Below are 13,861 nucleotides of genomic sequence, written 5' to 3'. Positions count from 1 at the left end.
ATTTTCCTAATCCTCCTCCCATCTACCTTTTTATTAAAACAGAATTTGACTGACTGCTAACACAAGCTTCTCCCTCTTGGTGTCTTCGATTCTCTAACACATTGTTTTCTTTACAAATAGATTTTGTGCAGTTAATTATGACATGACTTGGTACATTTTTTTTTTTTTTTTACAGGATCCTTTTTCAGAAGGATTGAGGTGTTCCAAACTTTAGCAGAATGTTGATTCCTTTTCATTATTATGAAACTTCAGTGAATATGACATGTCTTGCCTCTGAGACAGACTTATATTAAGTAAGTCTTATGTAAACAGAGCTCAGGTTTAAATGATGGTCTTACCTATTTGTGCATTCTTTCACTAATTTGTCAATAAAAATTTTTAAATGCCTACACATATTGATACTATACAGAACAGCTTGCTGTCTTGAATACTAGTATTTTAGAGGCATTTTTTTTTTTATAAAATATTACTTAAAAAAATTGTAATTATAATAAAACTAGATTTGAAGCCACAGCCAACACTGGTGGAATTCTATTCTTTACATTTACATCCTTTAAATTCTATTCTTTACATATATAAAGTTTACATATCTTTTTCAGTAACATGCACCCAAATGCATGATTAAGAGGACAGGATTTATTCATTCATTCATTCACTCAACCAATATTTATGGAGGGCCTAGGGTATGCCTGATATTCTTTCAAGATCTAGGGATACTTTGCTGAACAGATGAAATTCCCTGCCCTCTGGGAGTTTATACTCTAGTGGAGAAAGTGAATAATAAATAAACAAGTTCATACTTGATGTATCAGACAGCAATAAGTGAGCAGAAACGAAGTAGGGAAGGGTAAAGAAAGGCTTCAGTGTTGAAAAGCCTCCCTGATGGCTTTGAGAGAAGAGCTGAGAGAGTTAGGGACTTGCCTGGGGGCTACCTGGACGGGAGGGCTACAGTCCAGGGTAACCCTCTGGCCTAGGAAAAAATCTCAGAAACATTGTTCACAGCCTGTTAATTACCACCCATTCCATTGCTATTTAGAATTGGAAAAGGCTGGCACGGTGGAAGGTAAAAAAGCTTTTGACATTAGGCAGACAAGTTGGAAATCTGTTCTACCATGTAATGCCTGGGTGACCTTAGCCAACTCAACTTCTTTGAGCCTCTCCTTTAGAAAAACGACAATTAAGCTGTGCATCCCCAGTGTTATAGGAAGCTTACATCTAATAGTGGATAAACACTTGTACAGAGTGTCCACTTTACAGAGCTGGGAAGAGCTGCACGATGTTCGGTCTTTTCTCCGGATAGGAACTGCTTAAATGGCATTTATAGCCAAGCGCTCACCAGTAATGAGGCCGCAACCTCCGCGGAGCGGGGGCCACGGCTGGTGTGAGGAGGGAGCACCAGGAGGGATGGGTGGGGGGCAGAACCTGACTCCCACCTCACTCGCTCTTCCAAGTGTGAGTCTGGTAGCTGTAATCCACCATGCTGGGTTCTTTCCCATTCTGTGTGGCTTGGCTATTTAAATCTAGGGATTGTTTTCGGCATTTAAGCATTTAAAATTATACATGATTTCTGAGGCGATCCCAAAGGTTTCACCCACCCGAGCTGAGTCCTGAATACTAATGAGCATCTTTCTTCAGTTAGCTGTGATAATTGCAGAGTCCAGCCAGCGTTGTTAAAGGATTAGAGTCGGGACCCTAGAACCAGAATATTCCATTCCATTAACCTCATGAGGAGATCTCTTGACTAGCTACAGTAAAATCTCACGTTCGTGGAAGAACACTGAGTTTTGTTTTTTCTTACATGAACTTGAATTTTAACAATCCCAGTCTCTCTTTAAAAAAAAGACAAAAACATTTACATTAATTAGTTGATTTAATTTTGGTTTCTCTGGGTCGTCATTGCTGCACTTGCGCTTTTTCTAGTTGCCGGGCGCCGGGGCCACTCTGCAGCTGTGGTTTCCCGGGCTTCTCACCATGGTGGCCGCTTCTCTCGTTGCAGCTCCCGACTCTAGAGCTGAGGCTCCGCGGTCCTGGCTCACTGGCTTAGTTGCTCTGCAGCATGTGGGATCTTCCTGGATCAGGGATCGAAGCGGTGGCCCCTGCATTGGCAGGTGGATTCTTATGCTCTGTACTACCAGGGAAGCCCCCGAGTCTTTTTCTGGTTGACTTAATTCCTGGATAAGGGGTCCACACAGCTGGGATGGAGGTGGGGGGGCAGGGGTTTGCTTCCCCCAAACCCCAGTGGCATCCCTCCTGAGGGAAAATCATGTGTTCTGTCATTCTGTCCCTTTCGCAGCATCTTTCTAGAGATATAGGGGCACCTATATCTGCACCCCCAGAGTGAAAGAGTTTCCCCTCCCACCTCACCCTTCTGAATGGCTTCCCCAGTTGGCAGTATTCTGATGTAGCTTAAAAAGACATCCTGCACCCAGATCTGTACCCAGTCCCCGAGTAAAGGATGGGTTGACCATGAATCTTTTCTCCCCAGGTATGTCTTGGTTGATTCTATACTTAGGACTTTGTTGGTAGGAGATTCAGCAGGCTTGTTCCTGGGAACCTGAGGCCCGAGGATTTTAGACACGGGAGAGGAGGGGGCACTAGATTTCCCACCACATGTGTGTTAGAGGTTGGAACCTTTTTTCCTTAAGTATTATAGAAAAGGATAGAGCTTTCCTGGTGGTGCTAGTGGTAAAGAATCTGCCTGCCAATGCAGGAGGTATAATCGACCCGGGTTTGATCCTTGGGTGGGGACGATCCCTTGGAGGACGGCATGGCAACTGACTCCAATATTCTTGCCAGGATAATCCCATGGACAGAGGAACATGGTGGGGGTGAGGGTGAGGTGGGGTGGGAGGGTGGTGGTGGGTGGAGGGGGTGTCTATAGTCCATGGGGTCGAAAAGAATTGGACATGATTGAAGTGACTTAGCATGCACACATACCCAGTTAGAGTCAAGATACACATTAAATACATAAATTATTAAAAAAAAAAAAAAAAAAACCTAACCTGAAGATGTTCCTGAACAGTTTTCTCTTGCAGTTTCTCCTGGAGGGGCAGTGTTCTGAAGCCACAGCCAGCATGAACAGGGCTGGGCACCCAGAGGAAACTATGACTTATTCCACCTGAGCCTGTGATCAAATTTCCTGTGAAGTCACATGATGATTTCATACAGGTTACTGTTGAGAAGAGATCTTCAGAGACTCAATGGGTCTCAGTACTGTAGAAAGGGAGACACATTAAAGATTAAAAATTCTACATTTATAAATATATGTATGAAGGGTATTATGCTAAGTGAAATAAGTCAGACAGAAAAACAAATACTATATGATATCACTTATATGCGGAATCTAAAAAATACGACAAACTAGTGAATATAATAGAGAGAAGCAGACTCACAGATACAGAGAAAAAACTAGTGGTTACCAGTGGGGAGAGGGAAGGGAGAAGAGGCATTACAGGAGTAGGGGAAAAAAGGGTTATTATGGTATTATACGAAGTCACGTGTGTGAAATTTTTGAAAGTTTTAAAGCACTATAGAATTTAAAGAATTTTTCATTTAATTAAAAAATAAATATTTAAAAAAATATATATTAAAAAATCATGGTTCCTTCTTTTTTGATTATAAAAGTATTGAATGTTCATTAGGCAGATCGAGGTTTTGTGAGCCACAGAACTTTTACAATTTGGGGCTACTTTTTAAGGGAAAGAATGATAAATCAGGAATATAAAATGAACTATGATTTGATTATTGATTTTGAAGGGCCCCATGCAAGTATGGGGCCTGAAGCTTATGCTTCAGTAGCTTTACATCCAAACTGACCCTGAGGGTTGATACAGAAAATTAAGCCAAATCATATTTAACCTCGCTTCTTTCACTTAACATAATGTTTTAGAGGTTCATCCACGTTACAGGGTATTTTTCTCCTGCAATGCAGGAGACCTGGGTTTTATTCCTGGGTCGGGAAGATCCCCTGGAGAAGGGAATGGCAACCCACTCCAGTATTCTTGCTTGGAGAATCCCATGGACAGAGGAGCCTGGCGGGCCACAGTCTATGGGGTCGCAAGAGTTGGACATGACTGAGCGACTAAGCACACACAAACATCCTAGAGGGTATGTTGACTCTCTTTTGTTTCTGTTTTAAATAACAGTTTTATTAAGATAAAACTCACATACCATTCAGTTCACCTATTTAAAGTGTACAGAGTTGGTGGTTTTCAGTATATTCAGAGTCATGCAGCCATCACCATGATCCATTTCAGAACATTTTCATCCTCCCAAAAAGAAACTCTGTACTCATTAGCCATTGCTTGTCATTTCCTCCAACTCACCTAGCCCTAGGCAAAAATTAATCTACTTTCTGTCTCTATAGATTTGCCCATTCTGGAAATTTGCTATAAATGGAATCATGCAAAATATGGTCTTTTGTGACTGGCTTCTTTCACTTAGCATAATGTTTTAGAAGTTCATCCATGTCACAGGGTGTGTCAGTACTTCACTTTTATTGTTTAATAATATTCTGTTGTATGGATATACTGCACTTTAAAAATCTGTTCATTAGTTGATGTGTTAATTCTTTAACCCCCCTGAAGACACAAGTGACAGAATCCTTAAAGAAGGGGAAAATCTAGCCTCCTTAGTGTCATCCTTAGTTTTCTTTCTCCTGTTCCCTCACTTTTCGCCCTCTCTGACACTTCTGGTGTAACAGAAACTAAGAGGCATTGCTGCTGAATGGAGAGTCATCATTATCATTGTGACAAATGTTACTGAGAGTTCAGAGTTCATGGACTTAATACAGGCCCTGTCTGCAGGTGGGATTTGGCAAGGACATGGACCAGACCCAGGCATTGCTGATGACCACAGTCCATTCCCAGGAGTGATGGATGACAAGTTTGGGAAAAATGGTGGTTGTTGGTGTTGTTGTTCGGTCGCTCAGTCTTGTCCGACTCTTTGTGACCTCATGGACTGCAGCACACCAGGCTTCCCTGTCTATCACCATCTGCCAGAGCTTGCTCAAACTCATGTCCTTGAGTTAGTGATGCCATCCCACCATCTCATCCTCTTTCATCCCCTTCTTCTCCTGCCTTCAATCTTTCCCAGCATCAGGGTCTTTTCTAATCAATCAGCTCTTTGCATCAGGTGGCCAAAGTATTTGAGCTTCAGCTTCAGCATCAGGCCTTCCAATGAATATTCAGTACTGATTTCCTTTCCTGGTTTGATCTCCTTGCTGTCCAAGGGACTCTCAAGAGTCTTCTCCATCACCACAGTTCAAGAACATCAATTCTTCAGTGCTCAGCTTTCTTTATGGTCCAGCTCTCACATCCATACATGACTATAGGAAAAACCATAGATTTGACTAGATGGATCTTTGTTGGGAAAATAATGTCTCTGTTTTTTAATATGCTGTCTAGGTGAGTCACAGCTTTTCGTCCAAAGAGAAAGCATCTTTTAATTTCATGGCTGTAGGCACCATCTGCAGTGATTTTGGAGCCCAAGAAAATGAAGTTTTTCACTCTTTCCATTGTTTCTTCATGAAGTGATGGGACCAGATGCCATGATCTTAGTTTTTTGAATGCTGAGTTTTAAGTCAGCTTTTTAACTCTCCTCTTTCACCTTCATCAAGATGCTCTTTAGTTCATCTTTTCTTTCTGCCATTAGGGTGGTATCATTAGCATATCTGAGGTTATTGATATTTCTCCTGGGAAACACGGAGAAGATCTCAAACCTGAGGCACCCTGAATGGGTAGGAGGTTTGGAGTTGGGTTGCCTCTTTGCCTCCACCTCTGAAGCTTGTATTTATATTCTTGACTTCGGGAATGGGCATGGAGCCAAGCCTAGCTGGAGCTCAGGGCTTTCTGGAGGATGCTGGCTTTATTATAAGGCTCTAGGGCCAGAGGATGCTGACCTTTGGACTATTTACTTCCATGGTCTGGAAGACACTGGGATGCTTCTGAGTCGCTGACTTCTTACTGTAACAGAGAACAGATTTTCCCCCTAACTCCCACCCTCTTGTGTCTAGGCTGGGCCTGAGATTTAAATTGACATAGGACAGATTAATAGGAGACAAGCATATAGATATTTGAAGTTAATTTTTTTTTCTCTGCATCACGAGCCATATAAGATCTTAGTCCCTTCACCAGGGGTTGAACCTGTGGCTCCTGAAGTGAAAGCATGGAGTCTTAAACACTAGACAACCAGAGAAATCCCCTGATGTTAATATTCCTATGTAGCAGGGAACCTTCAGAGAAAAGAAATGAAGACCCAAAGAAGGAGACGGGCCTGAGAGCTTGTAAGGCATTTCCACAAAGAATGATCGATTTTGGAACTTGACAAGACAGAGGAAGAAAGGATTTGGGTTGGGGCAATAAATTGTGGGAGAGTGACTAGGAACTAGAATGGGGGAACTTATGGAAGATACAGGTCACTTCAGTAGGTTTGTTTGTAGAGATGTATTTCAGCATTGACTCCAAGTCTCCAGTGATAAGAATGGTCTTGCCCTGGTGCAGAGATGTCAAGGGAAATTTTATGTACTGATTTTAGGTGGAATGGGGGAGTTCAGAGAGCCTTATTCTTCCCCTGCAAGATTTGGTGAGGTATAATTTAGAAGACACACCTGCAGGGCTGCACTTACCAGAGCAGTGACACTTATGTTGGGGGGGCATCCTAGCATCCCTTCCAGGCTGGGTGGTCCCCATTCATCCTGAAGCCAGCTCCCCACTCATCCACTTTTGGTGGGAATCTTCAAATGAGTAAATCAGAGAAAGACAAATATCATATGACATCGTTTATATGCAGAATCTCAAATAAAAAAATGATACAAATGAACTTATTTACAAAACAGAAACAGATTCACAGACTTAGAGAATGAACTAGTGGGCACCAGGAGAGAAAGGCTGGGGAGAGGGATAGATCTGGGTTTGGGATAGACACGTATGGGTGTGTGCATGCTCAGTCGCTTCATTCGTTCTGACTCTTTGCATCTTACTCTTACAATCCTATGGACTGTAGCCTATCAGGCTCCTCTGTCCATGGGATTCTCCAGGCAAGAATACTGGAGTGAATTGCCAGGCTCTCCTTCAGGGGATCTTCTTAATCCAGGGATCGAACTCGCGTCTCCTTCATCTCCTGCATTGCAAGCAGGCTCTTTACTCCTGAGCCACAGAGGAAACCCGTGATGTTTACACTGCAGTATTTAAAATGGATAACCAACAAGGACCTACTGTCTAGCACATGGAACTCCACTCAAGGTTATGTGGTAGCCTAGATGGGAGGTGAGTTTGGGGGAGAATGCATACATATATGTGTATGGCTGAATCCCTTCCCTGTTGACCTGAAACTATCACCTTGTTAATAAGCTGTACTCCAATACAAAATAAAAAGTTTAAAAAAATAGATAACAGTGACCTACTGTAAAAAAAGTCATCAAGTGATTATTGAAATAAGTTAATAAGTCATATTATTATTCTTATTCATGATTAATTACTGATTAGTCATTTTTTAAAGTTTTTTTTTAATGTGGACCATTTTTAAAGTCTTTATTGAACTGGTTACAATACCGCTTCTGTTTTATGTTTTGGTTTTTTTTGGCCACAAGGCATGTGGGATCCTAGCTCCCCAATCTGGGATTGAACCTGTGCCCCCTGCATTGGAAGGCAAAGTCTTAACCTGTAGACCTCCAGGGAAGTCCTTGATCAATCATTTAAATCACACTCTGAAGACAGTGATTGATGAGACGCTGGTTTTCAAAAATAAAAAGTGTAAGGAGAAGGAATGGATAAAAGAACAACAAAAAAAGAAGATCAAAGGGATGTTAATGAAGGGAAGAGGGGGACAGATGTTGAGAAAACCAGATGTGGCTTTGCTCAAAGAAGCACACTTGTAGAGCCTGCCATTCATTTCTGGGACTCAACTTCTCTCCCCGTTTTCCTTTGGGGCCTCCTTGCTTTCAGTTTGAATGGATAAGAGGTGGAAATTAGGCAACAGGGTTATTCATCACATTGGTGGACTTCATTCCAATGTCCAGGATAATGGATTTAACCTCGAGATAAGGCTTTTTTTTTTTAATAAAAGGGAAAGAAAAACACTCTCACAGCAGGCAGTTGTTTTCTCTGGAGGCTCCTGTGGTTTGAATATTATAGGTGGGCAGGTAAATAGATTAGATTTGTACCTGGGGGCTCGCAATGCACAGTGTGTTAGGAGGGCCCAGTTATGGAGTTCAGAGCACTGTTCTTGGGCAGTAATTGGTGGGAGGAGGGGGAATTACTTGTCATCTGATGTGTTTGTGGTGTTGGTCTTGCTATTCTGTTCCTTCTTACTTTTTCACCTTTATTCCTGGTTTTCTTCAGGGCCTGGACAGAGGGTCCTCCTGAAAGCACAGCCCACATGGAAAGTGCCTGAGAGTAAATCTTTACGAAAGATTAAGCATATGAAGGCATCTGGTAGGCGTGTTGGTGATCCTTCAAGGATCACTCTATAGGGAAGGAGAGGAAGCAGTGTTCCATGACAGCAGGGAGATTTGCACATGTCACCGGCTCCTCACTCCACCTCCCAGGCCATCCCTGTCACCTCCCCCCACTTACCTAGAATTAGATGCCCCGGTGCCTGAAGCTCGAGGTTTCTGTCTAGCAGAGCACAGTACGCGTGGTGCTGTTCTGCAGCCCTAGGTTTACATCCCTCCACCTCCCACCCCTACAGACAGTAGCCTCCCTGAGGATTTATCTCTGTGTCTCTGGCTTCCCAGGTGGCTTGGCAGTAAAGAATCCACCTGCCAATGCAGGAGACACAGGAGACCCAGGTTCAATCCCTGGATCTGGAAGATCCCCTGGAGTATGAAATGGCAACCCATTCCAGTATTCTTGCCTGGAAAACTCTATGGACAGAGAAGCCTGGTGGGCTACAGTCCATGGGATCACAAAAGAGTCAGACACAACTGAGTGACTGAGCACACACACACTCTGGAACTCAGCACGGTGCCTGTCACTTGATTCATGTCAGTTTCAGATTTGTCAGTCTGCACCAGGTTCACTAAGCGTCCCCATTTATAATAATACTTATTAAAAGCTGTGACGTCACTATGCAGACAAAGGTCTGTAGAGTCAAAGCTATGATTTTTCCAGTATCTGTATGGATGTGAAATTTGGACCATAAAGAAGACTGAGAACTGAAGAAATGATACTTTTGAACTGCGGTGTTGAAGAAGACTCTTGAGAGTCCATTGGACAGCAAGGAGATACAACCAGTCCAGCCTAAAGGAAATGAACCCTGAATATTCATTGGAAGGACTGATGCTGAAGCTGAAGCTCCAATACTTTGGCCACTTGATGTGAAGAACTGACTCATTAGATAAGACCCTGATGGTGGGAAAGACTGAAGACAAAAGGAGAAGGGGAGACAGAGGGTGAGATGGTTAGATAGCATCACCATCTCAATGGAGATGAATCTGAGCAAACCCTGGGAGATTGTGAAGGATAGGGAAGCCTGATGTGCTGCAGTCCGCAGGGTTGAAAAGAGTCAGACACGACTTAGTGATTGAACAGCAACAACAACATAGTAATACTTGCCTTTTCAATGGAATTAACAGGTACAAAGAGATAAACAAGGATACTGTACAGCACAGGGAATTATAGTGATTATCTTGTAACTTATAATGGAGTATAATCTACAAAAATACAGAATCACTATACTGTACACCTGAAACTAACACAATGAAAGTGTTTGTTGCTCAGTCATGTCATATTCTTTGCAACTCCATGGACTGCCAGACTCCTCTGTCCATGGAATTCTCCAGGCAAGAATACAGGAATCAGTTGCCATTCCCTTCTCCAGGGGATCTTCCCGAGTCAGGGATAGAACCTGGGTCTCCTGCATTGCAGGCAGATTCTTTAGCATCTGATCCAACGGGAATATTGTAAATAAACTCTAATTCAGTGAAAAAGAAGCCATGTTCCCCAGGGCCTTGAATTTTGAAGACAACTAGAATGTCTCATTAATCAGGGATAATGTAACAGCATGCAGTTATATCCATAGGTAGCATGCAAGTGCTGTGGTCATATCCCTTTGTCTCAGCCCAGAGGTCACCTACAGCTTTGGTGGGCAATTTTCATCCACTCCTGAAATGGGTATCTTCTAAAACGGCTCCTGGGAGGGTGTCTCCTGGTTATACGCCTAGTGTAAACTCTACTCCTGGAGCATGGGATGGACTGAGGAACTCACTTCTAATGACTACAATCCAACGACAGCGATGGGGTGTTACTTTTGGGATTAGATTTTAAAGACTGTGACCCTGGTCACACTCGCCCTCTCTTGCTCTCTTTGAGGAAAGCCAGCTGTCACGTTGTGAGCTGCTCAATGGAGGGGCCACATGACAAGGAGGGCTTTTCATCAACAGCCAGCAAGGGACTGAGGCCCTTAGGCCACCAGCCTGTGCGGAACTGTATCCTGCCAACTGCCACCTGAGAGAGCCTGCAGTTGGCTCCTCCCCAATTCGTTTTTTAAAAGTTTTATTTATAGTTATATTTTTGGCCATGCTATGGCACATGTGGATTTTAGTTCAGGAATCGAACTTGCACTCCCTGCCTTGGAAATGTGGAGTCTTAACAACTGGGCCACCAGGGACATCCCTCCCTCCAAATGTGAACCTTTAGCTGCCTGCAGCCCAGTTATAACCTTGGTTGCAGCATTTTAAGAGATGCTGAGCAGAACGCCCAACTCGGCTGCACCTGGATTCCCAGCCCACAACAACTGGGATATTCATGTGTATTGTTTTAAGCCAGTTAGTTTTGGGGTAGTTTGTGACACAGCCATTGGTAACCAACGCAACTCACCTGCCTGCTTCTCTATGACTGACTGAGGGTGTGCACTTCCCCCAGGAGTGTGGCATGTCCACAAGTGCCCTGGAGCTCATGTTCCCAGGAGATGTCAACCAATGAGGAATGGGGTTTGATAGATATTCCAGTAACCCTTGGGGGCACAGTCCTAAGGTGTGTTATACACAATCACTCAGAGGACCCCAGAGGATGGAGCCATAGACATAACCCATTTCTTGAAGATAACCCTTTCTTAGCTTTCTTCCCGTCCCTGCTTTGCTTCGCCTACGTACCATGCTTCCTGGGATCCTCTCCCAAACAAACCACTAGTATCCAACTCATTTTTCAGAGTCTATTTTTTTTTTTTTGAGGACCCTACACTCAGACAAAGCCTCTATATGGTATTTTCCAAAAGTTTCCCTAAGGAATAGGGGAACACAACCCCTACTCAGACACCCTCTAAAAGTCATATTCAACCCTATTATTTAAGGTGATGACAGCTCTCTAGATTAGGATGAAAAGTCGTAGGATTAGCCTGAGCACTTTTGCAATACTTTCTATGTCTTCTGTCATTTCGTAAATCTAAACATCTGCTCTGCAATCCTAAGTCCTGGGACTTGTGACAATGACAACCGCAAACAACACATGCTTTAGAGTCTGGGATCTAGAGGTCCCAGCAATTAAGTAGTGAAGCTGTGTGGTTGGTCTCCAGAGATGCTGCGGATGTTGATGCCAAAGAGAAGGGCTGGTGGTCCGTTTCTCACTGCAAGGGCCTCTGCCGGCGCCTCCCCTGGCTCTCTTGGCGCTGTTCATAGACTGTTACTGAGTTGTCCTGCCTGCCGAAGTCATACTTTTTCTTCCTCCAGTAGTGTTTGGGCTCCATTTTTGAGGGCTAGTTGAATGTGACCTTACTGCTGGGACACTGTAACATAAGGGAAGGTTGAAAATACTTTCTGGAGTAATGATGGGAACTGTAGAAAGGAGAACTTGAAACCCATTGCCTCTTTTAATTAGCTGCTGAGTATAATGCTAGTTCAGTGGATTCGAAGCTGGGGGAGACTTTGCCCCCTTTCTGGAACATTTGGCACTATCTGGAGACTTTTAAAAAAGTTTTAAGATTTTATTTTGATGCGGATCATTTGAAAGTCTTTATTGAAGCTGTTAGAATTTTGCTTCCGTTTTATGTTTTGATGTGGGGGCCTTTTGAGGCATGTCGCATCTTAGCTCCATGATCAAGGATCGAACCTGCACTCCTGGTATTGGAAGGTGAAGTCTTACCTACTGGACTGCCAGGGAAGTCCCTCTGGAGACATTTTTAATGGTCACAGCTTGGGGGAAGGGTTTTACCTACTGGCACATAGTAGGTAGAGACCAAGGATGCTGCTAAATATCCTGCAATATGCCATACAGCCCCTCAACAAAGGATTATACAGCCCCAAGTGTCAACGGTGTCGAGGCTGAGAAACCCTGAATACCACAAGAATCTCTCCAAAAATAAAAGTGGAAGGATATGGGTTTATACATCATGCTGTTTACAGATGCAATCAATTTAGAAGTGAAAGAGCAACTAAAAAAAAAAAAAGTCAGAAAGCAGTGGTCTGTTGAGGAGACAGAAAATCCCAGTGGTTAACAGCACAGAGTTGAAGTCAAATGGAAGTGAGCTGGACGTCGGGGTCTGTGTTCACTTGGTCTCTGACTTGGAGCAACTGACCTCTCTCAGTATCAGCTTCCTTGTTTGTAACCCAGGTACAGTCATGGGGCCTGCCTGATTGAATGGTGATAAATAATCGAGGGGCACGTGTAAAGTATCTGGTACAAAGCATAGCATCCAGGGAGCGCCCAATAACTGGAAGAAAGATAGAGGCTTGGCAGCAAAGAACAGAAGCCTGGAATCTCAGTGCCAAGGGTCTACTGTTTCAGAGGAACCTACACTCAGGACTTTTCTGGTGGCTCAGTGGTAAAGAATCCACCTGCCAATGCAGGAGACTCAGGTTCGATCCCTGGGTTGGAAGATCCCCTGGAGAAAGAAATGGCAACTCACTCCAGTATTCTTGCCTGGGAAATCCGATGGACAGAGGAGCCTGGTAGGCTATAGTCCATGGGGTCTCAAAGAGTTGGACATGACTTAGCAACAGGCAGATAGGGATTCCCTGGTGACTCAGCACTAATGAATCTGCCTGTCAATGCAGGAGAGACAGGTTCGACACCTGATCCAGGAAGATCCCCTGGAGATGGAAATGGCAACCCACTCCAGTCTTCTTGCCTGGAAATCCCCATGGACAAAGGAGCCTGGCGGGCTATAGTCCATAGGTTTGCAAAGAGTCAGACATGACTGAGCGACTGAATGATGCTCAGATAAAGCCCCTATATGGTATTTTCCAGAAGTTTTCCTAGGGAATAGAGGAATAAAACCCCTATTCAGACACCCTCCAAAAGTTGTATTCAACCCTATTATTTAAGGCTGTATTAAGGTAGTATTTCTCAACACGGCATTGAGAAAAGGGAGTGTCTGTTCTCAAAAATATTTAGTATTAGGATGGAATCCTCTCTGAAACCCTGCCTGCGAAATCACCCCAGAATCTGCCTTCCCACCTAGACCTCGGTCATCTGAATTCCGACTGGTTTTGGTTTTCATTTTTCAGGATCTGTTCCTTGAGTGTAAATAAACAATCCATGGCTGGGCCTGTGGAGGCCTTCCCATGAAGAAGGGCACTCTCCCCGGGAGCTGGAGCACACACAAGGAGGCCAGGGCGCCCGCCCGCGCCCGCGCGCCTCAGAGCAGCGGCGGGTTACCTCAGGGAGACCGCTGCGCACGACGCAGCCCAAGACAAATAAACGCCGACCCTTCTCGCGCTGAAATTCAGGCCATGAGGCCTCAGGAGAAGAATGATTCCTCACAGGCTGGGAGGTCTCCTGAAAGAGTCTGGTAGCTGGCTTCTGAGAGACAGGGGGAGAGAGGGAGAGAGATGGACAGAGAGACGGAGAGAAGACCGGGGCAGGGGGAGAATGGGGAAGAGAGGGAGGGAAGGACAGACAGACAGACAGTGAGAGACAGGGAGGAA

The 13,861-nt window shown here is 44.1% G+C and overlaps 1 long non-coding RNA gene across 2 annotated transcripts in view; it reads right to left on the bottom strand.

Annotated features, from left to right (window-relative positions):
- LOC109566686 (uncharacterized) overlaps positions 1-13,861 on the bottom strand; it is a 42,135-nt gene that overhangs the window by 14,672 nt on the left and 13,602 nt on the right. For both annotated transcript variants that reach the window (XR_011569678.1, XR_011569677.1), the window contains exons 2-3: positions 6,626-6,733; positions 3,003-3,213 (exon numbers count right to left, since the gene is read on the bottom strand). This is a non-coding gene — a long non-coding RNA (uncharacterized lncRNA). The remainder of the gene's footprint in view (positions 1-3,002; positions 3,214-6,625; positions 6,734-13,861) is intronic.

The sequence above is a fragment of the Bos indicus genome, chromosome 12 (assembly GCF_029378745.1).
Source record: "Bos indicus isolate NIAB-ARS_2022 breed Sahiwal x Tharparkar chromosome 12, NIAB-ARS_B.indTharparkar_mat_pri_1.0, whole genome shotgun sequence".
NCBI classification, from domain to species: domain Eukaryota; kingdom Metazoa; phylum Chordata; class Mammalia; order Artiodactyla; family Bovidae; genus Bos; species Bos indicus.
This window is presented reverse-complemented; position numbering and strand designations above follow the sequence as displayed.